Here is a 21590-nt window from a genome sequence, read left to right as displayed (position 1 = left end):
GCCAGGAACTCAGTGTTCCTCCTCGTGGAAGAGCAGAATGCTATAACTTACAGTACAGCCAGCCGATAGGTAGATTGAGCAAAAATTAAAATTTCAATAAAAGCAAAATGTCTTGCTTAACGCCAGACCAAATTAGGGGCCCAATTCTTAAAGAAAGTCACAAAAGTTCAACCGTGGTAAATGTCTTTGAATTGGTGGCTTTCATGAATTCACAAGAATTTACAGAAGTAGACCAGGAAATCATACTCCTAGAACATATTTGTGAACTGTACTTTAGCACAAGCAAATATGCATGTGTAGATTTGCTCATGCAAAAATCTATTGAGCGTTTACAAGTCCCCTTTCCCTCCAACCACTTTTTTCCCAACCCTGGAAGAACTTCTGCTTTTATCCTTGTCAGGAGTAAATTTCCAACCTTTCTCAGTATGAGAAAAGATTAGGGAAGAGCTGGTTAAAATCCTTAAAACATGCGAGTTAGTATGTGTGGACAGACTGAAAGGCATTCCAACCCTGGAACTATTGCTATGTCTCCTCCAGCCCCAGTATGTAGACCTGCGGAAAGGTGGCAAAATAAGGATATTGCTATAGTAGGGCTTGAAATTGCTATTATTTAAGCCCTACTATAGTATTAGCCATGGCATAATCAGGGAGACTATTATCAGTGCTCTTACATAATTAAATTGCTGCCATAATTTGTTGCCGCACTACATAGCACCAAAGATAGTACATTTTTTCACAGGACAAGTAGATTTAAGAACCAACCCGTCCCATGGGCAAGTAGATATTTTAATAAATTCCACGACCCTGAACCTCAGATGAGCAATTCAGGTTTGACTTTGCAAATTTCGCCTTTTGCATCTTTGTTTGTCATTGAAGATAAAAAACATTTAAAACAAATTTAAAAAGCATTCATGGGCACAAGTGAAGGATATTCTGGTTGTAGTATGAAAGTCTAATTCTTAAACACGTACGTCACAGAGTTGCAATATTACGATTAGATATGTTTTCTCCGCAGAGACACACAGCATCCACGCACACTGTGACATAAATCACTTATACATCTACACCGCAGCCTAAAGATGCCTAAAAACAGCCATACACACACTTGCACACACACAGACACACACATGTACACACAAAGGGAGAACACTTATGTAGCAAGGTTTTTCTATACATCAGGCACCAAGAAAGAGACAACCAAGACATACAGGTACCCACGCAGAGGGACACTGAGATATGCAGTTAACTAAGCATAATTGTGTACACATACGGTAACCAGGCATACAGACCTACACACACACACACAAAATTCCATACAGACACACATACAGATGAAAAACACAACACGGAGAAAACACACTCTCAGAAAGAGAAAGAAAGAGAAAGAAAGAGAGAAAAGGACAGAAATAGACATGAAAATAGAGTGGGTGAATATCTTAGAGAACATGCACTGGCAAAGCTAATAGATATTGCAGTTCGGACATAAGTTGCGCAGCATTCCGTGCTGGCAGCAGGGCTAAGGAATAAAAAAGTCTTTGATGAGTCTATCTGTGTCATTTTGAAGGCACATGTACTATGCATGCACGTGCCTACAAAATTACAGAAGTGGTTTTGTTTTCATTTTGTTACCAATCAGAGTTGGTAAAGTAAAACAAAAATACACTAAAGCATTAAAAAGAAAAAATTTAAAAAATAAAAACCTAGTGGGTAAGCCAGCATGGGGGGCTGAACCCACATGTTGGGGGCGAAAGCAATGCCTGGTGCTGAAAACAACTTGAGGGTGAGGATGAAGGGAAGGGAAGCAACAGGCAAGATACCAACATAAGCAAGCAGAGGAGAAGGACGTGTGAGTAGGGAGAAGCAATGGACAAGACAGACACACAGAGTGGGCAGGGGAGAAGTATATGAGCCAGAAATCAATAGGTCGGAAGTAAAAAAAAGAAAGCTAAACATGGTGGGGGAAAGAAACACACTGATAACAGAGAGCAACATGGTGTGTAGGGGAATGATGTACATGGGAGACAGCAGGGACAAACATCCGCTCTCATTGAGGGCTTAACTGAAATAAAAGTTGTGCTTGAAAAGCTAGCTGTGAAAGCATGAAAGCCAGACACTCAAAAGTAATGGTACAGAGGCAATGCCCCATGGGAGGGACAAACACAATATTGACAAGAAGGGACATAAATAAAAAACAAGCAAATTTGAGTGACAGCAAAGTCAACCAGTAGTAAACATTGGACATGCTCTAAAGCCCTTGTATGTTCTTGGTAAGCCCATAATATGTTCTGCAACAGACAGTGCATCAACTGTTTAGTAGGTGAGACATAACTGACACTTCAAAAGAGACTCTTCAACATAAACCACCTGGTGCAAAGTCATTCTGAAAGAAAAACCTCCAAATCAGGCAGACGGCTAGAGAAGTACAGTTGACACTTGTGGAAGACATAAACCCTGTCCACATGCCCTATCAAAACAGAAAATTGTGAGCCAAAAAGAGTTGAGAGATTGAGATTACTACCAGAGCTACATGTATGAGTGATTATATGATTAATACATTGGTAAATTATACATAGGAATCACCATAAAGAAGTTAAACCTGTGGGCTATTAGAAACAAAACTAAACAGTATCTTGTAATCATCCACATTAGGAAGATGGACAATAGTAACCTGCAGTATCTTAAATTATTTGTACTTGAAATAGGAGTCTGTAAAAGAGGTAGAAAAAGAAACTACTTTTAGGCAAAGAAAGTATTATTTCCTAATGAAATACCAAGTAGTAATAAAACTGAAAATGAATTGCTTGAATAGCTTTCACTGTGGACCCAGGCACCTTTGATATCAACTAAATGTCTCTTTTATAGTGAAGACAAATGAAACAACAAGTAATATAACCATGAATGACTGTCTTGACTGAAGAACGTTTTGATTTATTTTAATGGATGATTTTAAATCTCTTTTATGGTAGATGAATTAGCAGCTATGGTTATATAGAATATTACTGATCCTGTAATATTGTTTCGGTTTTAATTAACTAAACAATAAATATTTCATTCATTCATCCAAATGGAATATGACACACCTGCACCTTAAGGACAGAACCCTGATGATGATGCCTATTCAATGCTATTTGTTATTATACATCATGATGACCAATTAACATGTTGTGTGCGCTGGACGGCTTGAAGCCGTCTCCGCACACAGTGGGCGTGTGCAGAGGACGGCTCCAAGCAATCCTTGCACCCACCCATAGGGGAAGTGCAGGTGCTCCCCCACGGGCTGGCCAGCAGTACGGCCCCCAGGGAGGCAGCGGAGCACTTTTGCTGCCAACCCTGCTCCTCCCCTGGCATTATGATGAAGTCAGCACACAAGCCATGCCACAGCATTATCAGAGCAGGCTGGAGTTGCTGGAAGCATTTGCTTATAGCGCCGGAGGAGAAAGGAGGTGAATTTCCTCCTGGGAGGGGTGGGGAGTGTGCAAAGAGGCACCAGCGGGAAAGTAAAGAGTTTTCCTTTCCCATGGTGTCTCTTTGCAGCACATTCCTGCTGCGTGAATGCACCAGGGATTATATTTTTTTGTTTTGATCCCAGGTTGCCATAAAAATGTTGCTCCACTTGTGTGGCTAGGTCTAGTGCCCACAACAGGAACGAATCAAACTACATTCAATCGAAGTCCTTGCAAAGGGACCCTCGTTGACCTTGGTTTGATTTGTTCTGTTGCAGTAACTAGACCCAGCCACACAAGTGAGGAACCATTTTTATCAGAAGGCTTGGGGGGAATTCTGGGTGGAAGGAAGTTTGTGGCTTCCTGCAGATTCCAGATCTTCCAATCACAGAAATGTGAGTAAAATGTGTTATTTTAGTAAAAAGTTTGAGCTCTGCCGAGGATTCTGGGTAATAAAACATGGTGAGAGCCATGCAAGTTAGCTCACCCTGGATACCCAGGGTGTAAAATGTACAGGCTGACTAGATTCCCGTATGTGCCAGCTGAGCTAGGGTCCAAAATCTAGAACTACCCACATTGATAAAAAAAACGTTTTCGGAGGGAAAAATGCCCTGCATCCATGTTGCGCTTAGGGACGTTTCTTGGCATGGGCACTAAGTCTACCCACACAAGCGAGGTACCATTTTATCTGGAGACTTGTAGGAGCATAGAATACTAGAACATTTGTTACTACCTAATGGATTTCACTGCATTTTTGCCTTCAAAATGTAAACCAGTGTATAAGAAAGATGAAATTGTGAAAAATACCCTTCAAAGCATATGCTAGTACGGGTACCCACAAATTTAGAGATGTTGAAATAACCACAGTACCTAAACTCTATATTGTGTGCCCCTTTCAGAAATATATAAGTTTACTTGATACCCATTTTTCACTCTGCCTATTTCGCTATAAGAATTGGTTTATACTCGGTATTCAATGAAAAACCACTGTAAGGTACAGCTCAGCTGTTTGCTCTGGGTATCTTGGGTTCTTGGAGAACCTACAAGCCTTAGATATCCCTGCAACCAGAACGGTCTGGCAGAGATAAATGTATATTGCTGTTGTAAATCGGCCATTGAGCTAAGAAGCTAAGGACGAAAATGTTATCACAGATTACGGTTTTTCCTATTCAATTTCAGTGTTTCTTTATTACAATATTTATTTTCCTTGGGGGAAAACCTTGAGGGATCTATACATATGACACCTTGCTGAATTTGAAATGTTGACTACTTTTCAGAAATCTATAGCTTGTATGGATCATCCACGGGTTCCATACTGGTTTCCACCACAAACTGGAAGTAAGTTGAGAGCACAAAAAATAGGGAAAAATAGGCTACCTGTTAGAAAAATACCAAAACTTAGGTACAAACTAAGTTTTTTGATTCAGCTCTGCATATTCCTGAAAACTGGGAAAATTGTAACTTTAGTACAGTTAAACATTTGTGGATGCCATTTTTAGGGAAAAAACAGACACTTATCTGGAGCACCTTTTCCCTATTGTTTCAGAAAACGCAAAATGTTTCTATATCTTGCCTATTTTCTCAGACCCCTCCAAGGGAATCCACAAACCCTGGGTATCATTAAAATCCCCAGGATGTTGGAAAAAAAGGATGCAAATTTGGCATTGATACATTATCTGGGGGAAAAAAAATGTTATGTAGCCCTAAGTGCAAACTACCCCAATTAGCCCAAAAAACATAGCTCAGCATTGTGGGCTAGGGATCGGGGGGGGTTCGGCCTAGCAGCAAAGGGATTAAAGCCATTATGAAAGCATAACCAGGAGAAAAACACACATATTACTAGATAAGGGGATGATATTGGTTCATGCTTATAAATGAAAGCTGAATGTTACTCTGAGAAGTGAGCACTTGGGCTAAAGCTCTGGCTAATCGAATCTGCAGTAACTGTGAAGATTCCCCTTAAAAACCTGAGTCACCAACAGGCTGAAAAATTATGGTTTTGAAATAAATTTACTTGAGGAACCCAGAGGTCATGCAAGACCCAGACACTGGCCTTCTGTGATGTTGTGGAAAGCTGCCCCTATGCTGAGAAAAATAAATTGATAATGACTACCAAAAAAAACCGATAATTCGGCAGTTACATGCAAACTGTTATCTAATTAAACATTTGTCAGCACTATGCCTGCCAAATGAAGGAATATGCATTGAAAGAGAATTATATGTGCTTCGTTTTATGGAACTGTGGGACTTTCCTTTGAAAATTTAAAAAAATTACAGAATAGTAGTTTCTCATGGGATGGACGATCCAGCTAAACAGGGATGCACATCAATCTGGCTTCTCGTTCCACTGGAGAACCCACAGCAAATGAGACATACAAATCTTAAATTTGTTATGATACTCTATCTCTTTTATCCCTTAACTACTTAATCGCCATTTTTCCAGCAACTCATTTCTGCAACACTGGGTTCAAGTGTTATCAAAATGTTGCAGCTGACAAGTCAGTGATTTGAACAGAAGAAAGTTGTTAAATTTCAGACAAAAAAAGGACAGAGCAATCTAGGGAATAGGTTTATCCAATCTCAGAAGCGCACTAACAGAGAGACTATACCATTATTCTCGTGCCCGAGACTATTGTATAAAGAGTGTGCTTTACCTGAGCCAATGAGCTTCACTTTGAGGCGCATGTATGCAATAAATTAGCTGGGTTCAGCACATTTATGAGCAATGGGTATTACAAGGCTGAAGATTAGCTAAACAATTTCGTTCAATGAACGGTATGCTTTGAGCGATATTTACATTTCTTTATAATGTAATCCTGTGCCATCTGACTGTGCAGAATCATCGAATCGGGACAAGTTTTACAGAGAAAATTAATTCTGGTGTTGTGACGCAGTCTGTGAACGAAACGAATAAAATCATGAGATTTAAAAAAAAAAAAAACCTTCTCATAAAGTTAACTATTCCCGGGTCTCTTGGCAGCATGAAGTTACTGAGGATTGTGGTACTGGTGAAAAGCAGTCTGGAAACACAAAATAGATGAAGTATCCGATTTATCGTTTTACATATTCAAATATTCACTGTATTGTTGCCGGCTGTCTTCGTTAGTGATTAAAGTTAAACTGTTAATCTAAATACAGTTGTTGCAAGCAATTCGGCGCAGCTATGTCATCCTGCAAACGGATGAAAACACATCTGGGTTGAAAACTTTGTGCTATTTTTATTAAAGCAGCGCATTTATCATTATTAAAATGGCACTGAATTGCATAATAATGCATCTTACATTATGTAGCTTTCCTTTAATAGGATCAAACGTTTAATTATGTATCTTTTAATGTCTACCTTGCAACGTCAGTACCTTTATTTCACTGTTCCACTTCTCCCCAATACCCTTTCGATCATTTTTCCTTGGCCCAATTCGCAAAGCCAAGGGCAGAAAAGTTGCCAGTTTCCTGCTATACGTATGCCTATAGTTGGTACAACTATCCGATTTCAGGGATTCACAAACAATCCCCAAAACATTCTTGGGAATATGCACTGATCTTCGATGTCATAAGCACGAATATTTAAGCTACAGCATTTCCATCTCCGTGGAAATTCAGAATACAAAATTATGCCGTATGACACACATGTGCTTTAGCACATGTAACTTATTTTATCCACAAAAAATACTTTTCCTTATGGCAAAATACTTTTTTTTTAAATGCTAAGTTCCTCCGATTCCCATCCTGCAAACTAATTTCTAGCTTTGTTAGCACCAGACTTTTGAGGTTTGATTCTACGTGCAAGATGTTTTTGAACCCCAACAAATATACATGTCTGTGATGTTCACCTCTTTAAAACAGTAATTGTATTTATATAGCGCTTACTACCCCTGACGAGGCGCTGACGTGCTTTAAGACGAATAATACGCTACTTTGGAAGCCAAGGTTAGTGGTAGTTAGGTTAGTCCGGTGGTTACTGTTGGTTATGATTAGTCATGTGGTCTCAAGAAAGCAAATTCTATGTATTTATCCCAGTTCCTTTGCGTAGATTATATAATATAAATTAGGTGCGATCACTGGTGGGGGCTATGTGGCTTCAGGTGAATTCCTAGTGAGATAGGCAGGCGGAGATTAGGTTATGTTAGGTTTACAGGGATAGGATTTTAAAGACGAGGTATCAGCCAATTGCTGAATTTCAATTAGAAAAATAAAGCAGACAGGCATGAGACTGAGGAGAAGGCTATACCAGAAGGCATGCAGATGTTGGAATGGAAGGAGAGGGTCACTCTGAGGAAAGACATGAGAGGAATAAGGAGATCAAAGTCACATTTTCATGCAACGTTTTTTGGAGTGTACTGGGAGAAATGCTTTCTGAAATAGCAAATGATATGAGGATGGAGAAAGAAATAACATTTTACCATAATACTCCATATTTGGGGCAGCCTGCTTAAACATGCGATTCTGAGTATACACATTATTTAAACATTAAGAGCCCTAGTGTGTTGTGTGCCAAATCTAGGATCACCCTTTTAAACACAGTCTGGAGTATCCCAACCTTTGTACAGGGTTTGCATCATGGACAAGACGAGTTGGGGCTGAAAAAGAAAAAGTCGTATCTAAAGACCTTTTCTCACTGTTCTGTAATTAAAGGTTTTTTTCACTCACTAAAAAATAGTTACTTAGCACTGGCAGAGAGCCTTTCACCATTCCACAGCCAGATTTATACCCTGTTCTGTCACCGACTCCCATTTTGCCTCTGCTTCACAGGTTGTTTGTTGATGTATACTGGACTCTGTTTTTGATACTTTGGGTCCTTTACCACTGCTAACCAGTGCTAAAGTGCAAGTGCTCCTATGTAAAATGTATGTGTAATTGGCTTATCCATGATTGGCATATTTGATTTACTAGTTAGTCCCTAGTAAAGTGCACTTGAGGTGCCCAGGGCCTGTAAATCAAATGTTACTAGTGGGCCTGCAGCACTGGTTGTGCCACCCACACGAGTAGCCCTGTAAACATGTCTCAGACCTGCCACTACAGTGTCTGTGTGTGCAGTTTTAAACTGTCAATTCGACTTGGCAAATGTACCCACTTGCCAGGACTAAACCTTCCCTTTATATATATGTAAGGCACCCCTAATATAGGCCCTAGGTAGCTCCCTGGGCAGGGTACAGTGTATGTTAAAGGTAGGACATGTAGTGATATGTGTTGCATGTTCTACCAGTGAAATACTGCTAAATACAGTTTTCACTGTTTCAAGGCCTCTCTCATGGCCAAACATGGGGCTGCCATAAAATATCATTAAAATGAAGATTCCCTTTGAGAGCAGATAGAAATGTGGAGTTTGGTGTCTCTGAACTCACAATCTAAAAATACATCTTTTAGTGAAGTTGGTATTTAGATTGTTAGTTTGAAAATGCCACTTTCAGAAAGTAGGCATTTTCTTGCTTAAACCATTCTGCCTGTTTTTGGATTCCCTGTCTGGGTCAGTTTGACAGTTGGGCTGTTTGCGAATACCCTCTAGACAGTGAGACAACGGGAGCTGGGGTGTAGCCTGCATATCCTGATGAGCCATCTTTGCTAGAGTGGAGGGATGAGTGGTCACTTACACCTGAATGGGGTGTGCCTGCCCTCTCATGCTGCAGTCTTCAACCCCCTGGTGTGTGTCTGGGGCATGGCCTGGGGAAGGCAGGATCTGGTGAGCAACAGAGTTTTTCTTTTGAAGTATGCCTACTTCATCGGAAGCAAGGGGTATACGTATTGGACCCAAAACCCCTGAAGATTAGATCACTTCTGGAAACAAGAGGAACATCTGCCAAGGAGAAGAGCTTAGGGGGAGTTCTGCCCCTGCCTGTGACTGTGCTTTCCTTGCTTCTGCCTGTGAAAGGGGACAAAGACTGGATTTTGTGGTATATTCCTGCTTGTGAAGAATCTCCAAGGGCTTGAACTGAGCTTGCCTCCTGTTTAGAAGTCTCAGGGCCATCAAAGACTTCCTCGGCCAGGACCTGGACTCTCTGCTGAGACTCCTGCCCTGTCAAGTAGTGCCCTATCCAGTCCCTGGGCCCTTGAAAGGTGAAGTTGGCAGAACAAGAGTTAAAAATCCCTGCACAGGACGCCGTGCGGGGACATTTACGGCGCACCATCTGCAACACGGCTGATAAACAACACGCCTCCAGCATCACGGCTATAATCGACGCTCCACCTGCACATGGCTGGAGAAACTACACGCAAAACCCGCTTGCGGCTGCTGGTAACGACGCAAACCCACGCAGCGCAGTTGCACTTGGTGGATGGAGAAGGTGAAGGGGGCTGCAGTCTCTGTTGTTCAGAGTGAGAATGGTCTTTTAGGTCTGCAGTCTCTGTTGTTCAGAGTGAGAATGGTCTTTTAGGTAAAACCACTCTTTTGTCTCTTTTCTGATCAGTCTTTGCGGCTGTTCACATCCAGATGCACATAGTTCACACCTAATTGTGCCTCTGTTGTGAGTGCTCCAGGCTGGACACTACCCTGTTTCGAGGAGCATCACTCCACACAAAGGCTGTACCTGCAAAACAGGGTAGAGAGGCAATTCAAAAGTGAAGCCAGCCCAAACTAGTTCTCCGAGCTGGATTATCCATGTCTGTGCACTGCGAGAAAATCAATTTCAGGGCATTACAGGAGGGATTTTATTTTGTATTTCTGAAAAATCCAGTAAAAAATATTTTTCGAAAGCATTATGTACATTTCATGTAAGAAAAAAAGAAAACAACTGGCTTTTTTTTTTTTAATGGAAAAAACAATAACTGTGTGTTTCTGTGCAAACAACTGAAGCCTGTTCGGATTTCATACAGTGGTTATGCTTGCTTTCTGGAGAAAATGCTACACTTCTACATCTTCCTTTCAAAAAGAGGTATGGTTTATTTTCCCCAAAAAACTATATGTTTTGGTTTATTATCTATTTTAATTATTGAGGATTCTGTCAATGTATTATTTTGTGTTACATTATTTTGTGTTTGTTTGGTGCAGTGTTATTGATATTGTGGCACTGTAATGAAACATATACATTTTGTTTTAATTATTCCGTGTAGAGTCCCAGAAGAATTGCAGCATCTCACGTCCTCTCAACTCCCTCTATTTTCTTTCTACCTAACAGAGGAGGCTCTCACCTCCACCCTCAGCCCTCCAACTTCAGCCCCTTCCCTCCTGCACCCTCCTGTTTTGGCAGTCTCTGCGCAGGGGCACCTGGTTTTAACTATCAGTTCCAAGAGGCACACCTCCTCCATTTTTCACCTGACCCTGCGGCCTTACATGAAACCCTGCTTTTCAATGACCCTTTGCATTCTCGCCTTACAGCAGAAGACACCCCTTTTCATTAATCTTCTCCTCCCATATGTGTGAGCTGTCTTTTTTATGCCAGGCGGTCATGTTGTCGTGGAGAGTGATTTTCTTAAGTGCTCTCCTTTGTAAATTTTCTGCATATTCAACACTTGTATAATCTGTGATGGCATGGAAACACAATAAAATAAAATTAATAAAAAAATCCGTGGTGGTACATTAGTTCACAGGGTTGAGTGGCAGCTGCAGAGATCTCATGGTATGTAATTCAAGACAGATTAGTTCTGTCTCCTCTGCTGCTTCATATGAATCTTAGTAACTCAACATTTGGTAAACAGTCTGTTTCATATCAAGTTTGTTATGATGAGTGTTGTAAGTGATTTGCAGTAGAAAAAGCCCTTATAAATGTATTATTATGATTCACATATATATCTTTATATTGTTCAAATGAGAAAAGTATTACTGAAGTGTTTATCAGGTTTAGTTCTTCTCAGAGCAATGAAATAAAATATTCTGGGTTTTTTATTTGATACCTGTAGGAAGCTGCCCTGGTGTGTGGTGGGTACCTAAGGTACTTACACCTTATACCAGGTCCACGTATCCCTTAGTGTAGTGTAGGCAGTGTCTAGGAGCCAGTATCTCTAGAGGTAGATGTGGATAAGCAGCCAAGGCTTTTCTAGGAAAAGTGCAAATCTCATGCAATACCACTATAGTCACACAGCACTTACACACATGAAAGAAAACACGGATTGCTACAAAAATAAAGGTACTTTATTTTAGCGACACAATACCAAAAAGTACTAGAGAGGCAACCCTCCAATAGAAGGTAAGTAACACCCCAAATATATACACTAGTTATCAGCATTAGGCATAGAAAGTGATAGAAAACAGTGCAAATACAGTAAGACAACAATGACCCTAGGGGGAGCCCAAACCATATACTAAAAAAATAGAATGCAAACACAGGACCCCCACCTAGGTAAGTAGAGTGGTTAGAGGGGGAGCTGGGCTGGGGGTAGTAGAAATCCCCAAAGGGAAGAACCACAGTGCTCCCTAGCAACCAGGAAGAAAGGAGTAAGTTAGTGGATCTTCCCAAAACCACCCAAAAGGAAGGAAAAGAAGAAAGTGCAGCACCCAGAAAACACTGCAGGAAACCAGTGGTGGATTCCTGAAGAGGAAGACCTGTGGGAGAAGGGGACCAAGTCCAGGAGTCACAGAAGAGTCCAGGAAGAATAGGAACTACTATCCACTGAGGATGCAAGAGTTGGTCAACAGTGATGTGAAGGTTGTTACTGCAACCCTGGAATCGGTGAAGAGTTCCTGAGAGATGCAGACAACATTCCACGCTGGAAGAAGAAGAATTGCAGTCGGTGTTGGTGCAGGAATTTCACCAACAGGCCTTGGCAAATGCAAATGTCGTGGTTGGCGGAAAGTGGAGCTGCCAGGAACCAGCAAGGCTTAGGAGGACTCAACCCAGGAGGAGGAGTTACAGGGCACCCTCAGCAACACAGAGAGCCCACAGGAGCAGAGGCAGCACCCACCGGAGTCCCACAGGATGGGGACAAAGGATTTGCAGAAGAGCCCATGCAGCACAACTGGAAGGGTCCCACGTCGCAGGATAATCACACAGAGGGCTGTGCGTCACAGGAATGAGTGCTGGGAGCTGGAGCTACACGTAGCCTGAAGATCCCTTGGAGGAGATGCAAACAAGCCTTGGCAGCTGCAAGAGATGCGGTGCAAGCGAGTACTGTCCTGCGTGGGAAGACGAGGGCTTACCTCCACCAAAGTTGGACAGCTGGCAGAGAGGACCAAGAGGACTACTCTGAACCACCACCTCTGATGCAAGATCCACGCAGCTCAGGATGAGAGGAGATCCATGCAGCCGGTTGTCATTGCAGTAGGTGCCTGCGGATGCAGGGGAGTGACTCCTTCACTTCAAGGGAGATCCCTTTTTCCTTCTCGTGCAGACTGAAGATTTGCCACCCTCAGAGTTTGCGCAGCCGGGGAAATGTTGCAGAAGCTGGAAGGAGCCGTGGAAACAATGATGCAAGTAGAGTCTTCTTCGTGGATGCAGAATGTCGATTCCTGGAGGGTCCAGTCGTGGTTCCAGTGGCTAGAAGTCGAAGTAAGGTTGCAGAGGAGTCCTGCTGGAATCTTGCAAGCCGAATCTGAGGGCCCACCCAAGAGAGAGACCCTAAATAGCCCTGAAAGGGGAATTGGTCACCTAGCCAGGTAACCACCTATCAGGACAGGGCTCTGGCGTCACCTGCCTAGCCTGGCTACTCAGATGCTCCCAGAGGTCCCTGACAACCTTGGATTCAAGATGGCAGAACCTAGGGACCCTCTGGAGGAGGTCTGGGCACCACCCCTGGGGTGGTGACGGACAGGGGAGTGGTCACTCTCCTTTCCATTGTCCAATTTCTCACCAGAGCAGGGACAAGAGGTCCCTGAACTATTGTAGACTGGTTTATGCAAGGAGGGCACCAAATGTGCCCTTCAAAGCATAGCAGTGTGGCTTTGGAAGGCTACCCCTCCCAAGCCATGTAATACCTATTTCCAAAGGGAGAGGGTGTTACCCTCCTCTTCCAAAGGAAATCCTTTGTTCTGCCTTCCTGGGCTTGAGCTGTTCAAGCAGCAGGATGGCAGAAACCTGTCTGAGGGGTAGCAGCAGCTTGGGCAGCCTGGGAAACCTTAGAAGACTGGTAGGAGCAATGCTAGGGGTCTTCTAAGGAGTCCCCAGAGTGCATGGAATCATACTTCTAATACTGTCAACAGTAGTGGTGTATGAATCCGACATGATTGATGCCTAGGTTCGGAGTTACCATTAAGTAGCTGGACATAAGCAGTGACCTATGTCTAGTACAAGCATAAAATGGCATCCCTGCACTCACGAGGTTCATGAAAATGGCACTGGAGTTCATGGGGCACCTCTGCTAGTGCAGGGGTGCCCTCACGCACAGTTACTTGCACCCTGCCCTCTGGGCTAGGAGGGTCTGCCATAGGTGTGGCTTACAGTGACCTGGTGCAGTGACCTATGGTGAAAAAGGGTGCATGCACCCTTTCACACAGGCTGCATTTAAAGGCCTGCATAACACTTTACATGGGCTCCCCATAGGTGGCATAATACATGCTGCAGCCCATGGGGAATCCCCTGGTACACCGATGCCCTGGCTACCATATACTAGGGACTTTCATGGGGGCACCAGTATGCCAAATGTAGGGTGAAAATGGTACAAGTTACTAAATTAGAAGGGAGAGAGCATAATCACTTGGTTCCTGGTTAGCAGGATCCCAGTGAACACAGTCAAGCACACTGACAAAACAGGCAAAAAGTGGGGGGTAACCATGCTAAAAAGAGGCTACTTTCCTACAATGCCCCCGTAGGTTGCACCCAGCCGCAACAATCTGTGTGCAACCTGCTAGTTGCAAGTAAGGCCATCCTGGCATTACAGCCTTCCAGAGATCGTCAGGTGGTCTTGTCGGAGGCTGAAAATACACAATGAAAGGCTCCTTAGCATTGACCCTCCACACTAACCCTGAAGCGTTTGTTCACAAGCATAAGCATAAGGTTGGCCTCCTATTTCTGATCTGAGACTCTCTGTGAAGAGATCTAACACAAAAATCCAGTTTGAGGCAGGCACTGTACTCACACCAAACCCACCGACAGAAGTTGGGTAGGACAAAAGAGGGTCCTTCAGCTACCAGACAGCAGATACACAAGAATTCTCTTGGAATCAATTATTTCCCTTTCGGGTATGCCCCAAGTGTTACTACATGCGCCTCAATAGACCTGTCAAGCAGAGTTTGACATTGTGTTGTCATAAGGAGGCCCAAAGCCACCTCCCGGAGTTCCGAGAAGTTATTTTTGACTATTCACATCAGCCTATTGTGCGCTGCTGGGAGGCATTTCACATCTAGTTAAGGCTAAGCACAGGCTGAGAGCTGAGACGCTCAAGGCAGCAAAAGGGTAACTTTCTAAAAGTTAACTTCCTTAATTATTTACTTAATTTAATATCAAGAGCAACCATTTTCCACTAGCACTCGCTGAGGCACCTCTTCCCCCTTGCAGATCTCTCTGCTGCCTTGGGTTGCCTCTGGGATTTTCAGCTCTTTTCCCCAGATGATTCCGTCTTTGCTTCTGTCTTAGGCTCACTTTCTTTAAAGAGTCCCGATGATGATCCCACAATTTGTCACAGGATCAAAACTCCAGTGACATACAACATAGACCCCATATACATTGTCTGTGTTCGTTGACTATATGATACACTTTTTTTTTAATCACTCTATTCACTTGTGTATGTATAAAGAAAGAGAGCACCAAGAACGTTTTCTTTCACTGGCACCCATCGTATATTAGTAGATACACATTTTCATTAAATGAAGAATTCAACCATTAGTTACATTGTTTTGCTGTATTTGTGATCACTGTCTTTTATACAATTAAGACAGTGATCAGCAGGTGTTACTAATTATACACTTTACATGGCGGTACACATTTTATTCACCTTAGAAGGACCAAACGATTGGCTCGTCTGGGATTTTAAAAAGTGAATCTGCAGACAGAGCAGATCTCTGCAAGAGATGTTTTAACTCCATGAACAATTTTGCCAGAAAGAGTTTACTTCAATTCCCTCCTGGAATGTGTTGTGACAAATGAATTTAGGATACTTTGAGCATCTGAGTAGACAGATGTGAGCACACACTACATTTCACAATGTTTGTGTAAGGTTTTTTGTGTGGGTATGTGCACATTCTGCAAGAGCAGAATGCCAAAAGGGATAGGGTGACAGAGAGATAGGGAAGACAATCACTGAAGTAGGCTCATCCCATGTCCCATGCTGTGGTGGGCAGAGCAAAAACATGAACGATACACTGACAGACCAAAGGATGACAACAGCTGGCTAAAAGACCCTATAAGCAAGTAAGTGTATGTCTATCTATCTATATAACTTTACATATTACCAAGTAGTCACCACTGAGATGTTATAGTTACAACTGTAGGTGAGCACAGGCTCCCCATTTCCCTCACTCAGTACGAGCCACTGAGAGCCATCACACATGTTTAGGGACAGGCGTCTCTCTGCCAGATCTATTTCTTTAACTATTACACCGACTGCATGGGCCAAGAACAAATCAAGAGTAGTGTCTCTGGGGATTTTGTAGAGGCAGGGTCTCTTTAGCTCCAGGCAGTTTATGCTTGCCCTTGGTGAATTTGTCCAACAGCAAGACAGCCTGATGAAGTAACAGACTTGAGCTGATAGTGATGGACTCACCAAATCAGAGCTCATAAAAACAGGGGCCAAGGCCAGTAGCCCAGCCCAGCCTCTTCTGGGTGCAGAACGGGCCCACCCCTGGCCCAGGCTTCGCAAAGTTATAAACTTCATTGACATCTATGGATCTTTTTCATGTTTTCATTTATTTTTAATGCTAATCTACAATATAGTAGTAAATAAAAGATGGTTGGATATTATTATTAGTATCATTTTTAAAGTGATAGCTCTCGAGAGACGTTCACAGGAACCCCTGCAGGGGTGTTGTGCTGTTATACTTCAGACCGAGAGGGAACGAAGTGAAAGGAATGCAAAGAATGCAGCACTCTTAGTCTGAGTAACAAATTTATTAAGACACTTATCAAGTTACACGATGATGATAACGTGATCAACATACATGCAACTCTTAAAATAATCACCGCAGTGGAATAATAATAATCAAAGAAAATGCAATACATCAACAATGAATATATATATATATATATATATATATATATATATATATATATATATATATATATATAGTGACTATGTATTCATGCATGCACACAGCAAAGCTAAATATACGAATTAAAAATGCATCACCATGGGGCTTGACTCCAACATCATCCTTTGTCTGCCAACTTCAAGTTGTGGAACCCTTGACAACTGAGACAAAAGAGAACAACCCTGGTGGGATTATTCTCTGGGCAATGCGTCCATTCCCAGAGATGAGTTCCTTCTCTCTCAGTTGTCAAATTTCCCAACCTTATATACTTTAAACAAGCTTAAGAGGAAGGCTCTAGAAACCCTCCTACCTTTGAGTAAGTTGTGCAATTCAAGTGCTGGCCGTACCAGGTGAGGGTTGAAAAAACACAGTAGAGACTGGCCAGATCTCACAGTGTATTTCCAAGACCAAGCTTCCTCCCCCATGTTATGTTCTCATCCCTGGTGAGAAAAAGTGAAAACACATTAACAAGCTGTGTGCAGAAAAATACCTGCGCCACCAATGTGACAGTGTTTGAAGCTAAGCTAAGCCCAAAATGGAGTCAGTGGTCAAGAGGGAGTCGGTGGTTAAATACAGATAGCATTACAGGTGTGGAATTTAATAAAATATCTACTTCTCCATGGGACAGGTTGCATCTAAGATCGACTTGTCCTGCAAAACAAATCTACTTGTCCCTTAGTGCCATGTCGTGTAGTAACAAATTATGGCAGCAATCTCATTATGTAAGAGCTCTGATAATAGCCTCTCTGATTATGCCAGGGCTAATACTACAGTAGGGCTTGAATACTACCAATTTGAATTCCTATTATAGCAATTTCCTTAGTTTGCCACCTTCCCGCAGATCTACATACTGGGGCTGGAGGAAGCAGTAAGCAATAGTTCCAGGGATGGAATGCCTTTGAGTCTGCAAACCTACTAACATGCATATTTAAGGATTTTCACCAGCTCTTTTCTAATCTTTTCCCAATCTGAGAAAGGTTGGAAATTTACTCCTGAAAAGGACAAAAGTATACAGTCTTCCACGGTTGTGAAAAAAGTGGTTAGGGGAAAGTGAACTTGTAAACGCTCAACAGATTTTTACATTAGCAAATCTACATATGCATATTCTATCTGTGGGCTTTACTGTGAGTGATAGCATTCTGCTCTTCCGCAAGGAGCATATTGGCTCACAAAGTCGTTCTGTTCAGTGCCAGGATCTACTGTAGCAATCTGTGCTTTTTGAGACCAAAAAACGTTTTGTTGCTTTTTGACAATGTTAGTTACGAAGGTGAGGGCCTGTCCGCTACCACAATAATAAAATGCTACAAAAGCAATGTTAAAGCAAGACACGCATGACAAAACCAAAAGACTGCTAACCAATGTCGGATCGGTTGGCTCTGCCCATGCTTGTTTATTGTCATGTTTCCCATCATCTTGTTGAAAAGGGTTACAATGATTTTCCATTATGAATATTTTTGGGAAATACGAGCATGCATCAACACATTTTACTAAATGAAGTTTAAAAGAAATATTACCTAAAATTGCACAGTAATTTAGCAAAAAAAAAAAAAATCCTACTTGCATTTTTTTCTGAACATTTTATTTTGAAAGCATAGAATCGTAAATCTTGCTTAGAAGCTTCTGCAAACATTTGCATCTAATCAGAGAGCATTCTGGAAGCATTATACGTAGCCTCATATTGTTAAACTTTTCAAACGCGCACACTTTTTTTTTACTGGACCCACTGTCAATAGTGCAGTGTGGCCTCACAACATTTATTTAGAGTGCTCTCCCTAATAATAAAGGCCTTGCATTAATGAACCATAAGTAAGTTCCAACAGCACTAACATTCAGATAAAATATTACCTCAACTGCAGACAGTTAGTTCCCTTCCCTATGAACTGGCAGCCAAAGAGTTTATGCTGCAGGGCAGTGGGCCTACTTGCCTCAAGGACAAAATAAATGTTAACTTTTTTGTCCTTGACCCCAAACAATATGATGTCCTGGGAGTCGGGCTATAGGAATTCCACATCCCTGCCCTATTTGAACTCCGAGGGGGGCTGTACTTCCTGTTCGGCTCTCAGTTGACGAGTGTGCATAGTGTTAATGAAAACATTAATAAATGCTTAACAAATAGACTACATCTTAATCTACATAGGTTTTCGTTGCATGCTCTCAGTCTCACAAAATAAAATTGTGCCCAACAAGCCAATCAAAAACTTTCTTTCTTATGTACTCCTGTGTAACAAAATGGAAAAGTGACCTATCAGTGAGCTACATGAACTACTATATGAAGACATGATAATTGTCCATTAGGGAAAAATTATAATCTTAATTTTAATAACAATGATTGGCTTTCATGTAGCACAATCCTACTAATAGTAGCAAGGAAGCCCAAAAAATAAACTAGACTGCACATGTAAAGTTTCAGTATTACTACATGAACAACTAAAAGAAACATCTGAGTTCACATTATTATGTAAACCAATAAACAAATACATAATACAATAGATAAAAAGAAAGAAAATACAAATCTGATTGCCACTCTGTAGTTATAGCAAGTATTCCCAAAGTTAGGAGTCCTCTGTCTGATATTACCTCTCTATTAACTTTCCACTTGTTTTACTAACCAACGCAAACATTTCCAGACCTGTAGAATTTTCTGCATATTTAGATGGTGTACATTTTTGTGATGAATTGTTAAGGGGTGCAAAGATTTCAGGGGGTCCCAAAATGTGTTTTTCCACCAATGCATTTTTCATAGCTATTGTATTTGACATAGCACGAATAAGACTGAATGGACTTACATGCAATTTGGCAGAATTATATATTATGGTGTAGAGAATGTGCTTCTTGGGCACTGCAGTTAAGTAGGGCAATTTTTTTTTTAAGTTATAAGGCATTTAAACTAAGTGATATCTGTCACCGCTGTACTTTTGTGGAATTTCTCTACATTTTGGGAAACTGCAGCGGTACATGGCTGTAAAAGCATTAAAAAAAGTATTAATAAAAATAAATGTCCCTTCCGATTACTGAGCAAATAAAGTGATAATAGGTAGACCCCTACAACTTACCTATATCTAAGTTGCTAACACTGATCAAAGCCAAAGTGTAGTAAAAACAATATGGCTGCCTTTTCATTCTCAAACAACAGCCATTACCCAATTATATACTGGCTTGTCTTCACCATGTACCACGGTATACTGCAAAGTTATCACGGTGTACCATGGTCCAAAACATAACTAAGGCCTAGCTGTATTATTGAATTGTGGCACATTTGTGTCACTCATTGTGGCGCGGGGCAATGCAATACTTAAATAAGATTTACAAAGGATCACCATGCGTGGCCCTGCATTGATTGGCAGATCTGGAGAAACGCAAGGCAACACAATTCACAGTTATTAGTTAATCTGCACATCATAATCTACATTGCTACTAAATTCCACATACATCCGTATGCCACACCACTGCAGCCACTCCACTATACACTATTTCACTCTGTGCCACTCCACTGTACGAGACTCCACTCTATGTCACTCCACTCTGCGCTATTACATTGTATGCAACACCACTGTACGCCACTCCAGTCTATCTCACTCTATTATATGCTATTTCACTCTATGCCATTCTATTGTATGCCACTCCACTCTACTCTATTCCACTGTATGGTACTCCACTCTATGCCATTCCAGTGTACGGCATTCCAATTTACGGCACTTCATTCTATGGTATTTGTTTGAACCCCACTCCAATGTACTGCACTCCAATGTATGCTATTACACTCTAACCAACACCACTGTATGCCACTCCGGTCTACACCACTGCATTATACACCACTCCACTATACACTATTACACTCTACGCCACTCCAATGTACAACACTCCGCTCTATGCCTCTACACTGTATGGAACTCAACTCTACGCCTCCTCCGTGTATGCCACTCTGCTATACGCTACTCCAATATATACTATTCCAATGTACGCCATTCAATTGTATGCCACTCCACTGTATGCCACTCGATTGTATGCTATTCCACTCTATGCCACTCGTGTATGCCACTCCACTCTACCCCACTCCATTCTACGTTAAACCATTGGAGGCCACTCCACTGTATGCTATTACATTCTATCCCAATCCAGTCTACATCATTTCAGTCTGCACCACTTTATTGTTCGCTACTGCATGCTACTCCACTATACGCTATTCCAGTCTATGCCACGCTACTGTACATCACTCCACTATTCGCTATTCCACTGAATTCGACTCCACTACATGCTTATCCACTCTACACTACTCTAGTGTACACCACTTCACTCTATGCCACTCCATTCTTTGCTAGTCCATTGGATGTCCATTGGATGTCACTCCACTATATACTATTTCACTCTACTCCACTCCACTGTACACTACTCCTGTCTACACCACTCTACGATATACCACTGTACGCCACTCCATCCTCGGCTACACAGTACACAATTTCAATCTTTGCCCCTCTACTCGATGGTATTCCACTCTACCCTGCTCCACTGTGCACCACTCCCCTGTATGCTATTACACTCTACCTCACCCCATAATACACCACTCCAGTCTAAACCACTTCACTGTGTGCCAGTCCGTGCGCTAATACACTATAAGCTATTACACTTTAAGGGTGTTGAGTGTAGTGTTGTGCAGTAGAGTGGCAGTGAGTCTCGTACAGTGTAGTGTTGTACAATGGAGTATCATTATTTGTCAGAATACAGTGAATGGTAGAGTGGCAGGTTTTAGTTACTGTTGTCTGGTTAGTGAACTGAAAAGAATGTGTAACGAAGTCTGCTACTTGTAACAATTTTAAGCTGGTAGATAACTGTAAATTAAAGTTATAACTATAACTTTTGAATTGTTAAAGTTAGTGTAGTGTAACTTGGTTTGTATAGAGAAAAATAAATTTTCCTAACTATACCTAAGCTTTAACCTTTGATTTTTTAAATAAATATATATGTACATACGGAGTTAAAAGGGCTAGGCAGTTGCCAGAGATTTAAAAATAAGACCAGGATGAATTACTTACCCATCAAACTTAGCATTTGTCATGTTAGCAGGGTAGGGCCGTCACTGTTCTACAAACGGAATGTGGTAA

General features: G+C 41.7%; 1 protein-coding gene across 1 annotated transcript in view; it reads right to left on the bottom strand.

Annotated features, from left to right (window-relative positions):
* The window catches only part of FANCB (FA complementation group B), a 350895-nt gene that overhangs the window by 285517 nt on the left and 43788 nt on the right, over positions 1-21590 (bottom strand). The gene's annotated exons all lie outside the window — the stretch shown is intronic.

Source organism: Pleurodeles waltl, chromosome 8, assembly GCF_031143425.1.
Source record: "Pleurodeles waltl isolate 20211129_DDA chromosome 8, aPleWal1.hap1.20221129, whole genome shotgun sequence".
NCBI lineage: Eukaryota > Metazoa > Chordata > Amphibia > Caudata > Salamandridae > Pleurodeles > Pleurodeles waltl.
Note: the sequence above shows the minus strand (reverse complement) of the source record. Positions and strands in the feature narration are given on the sequence as shown.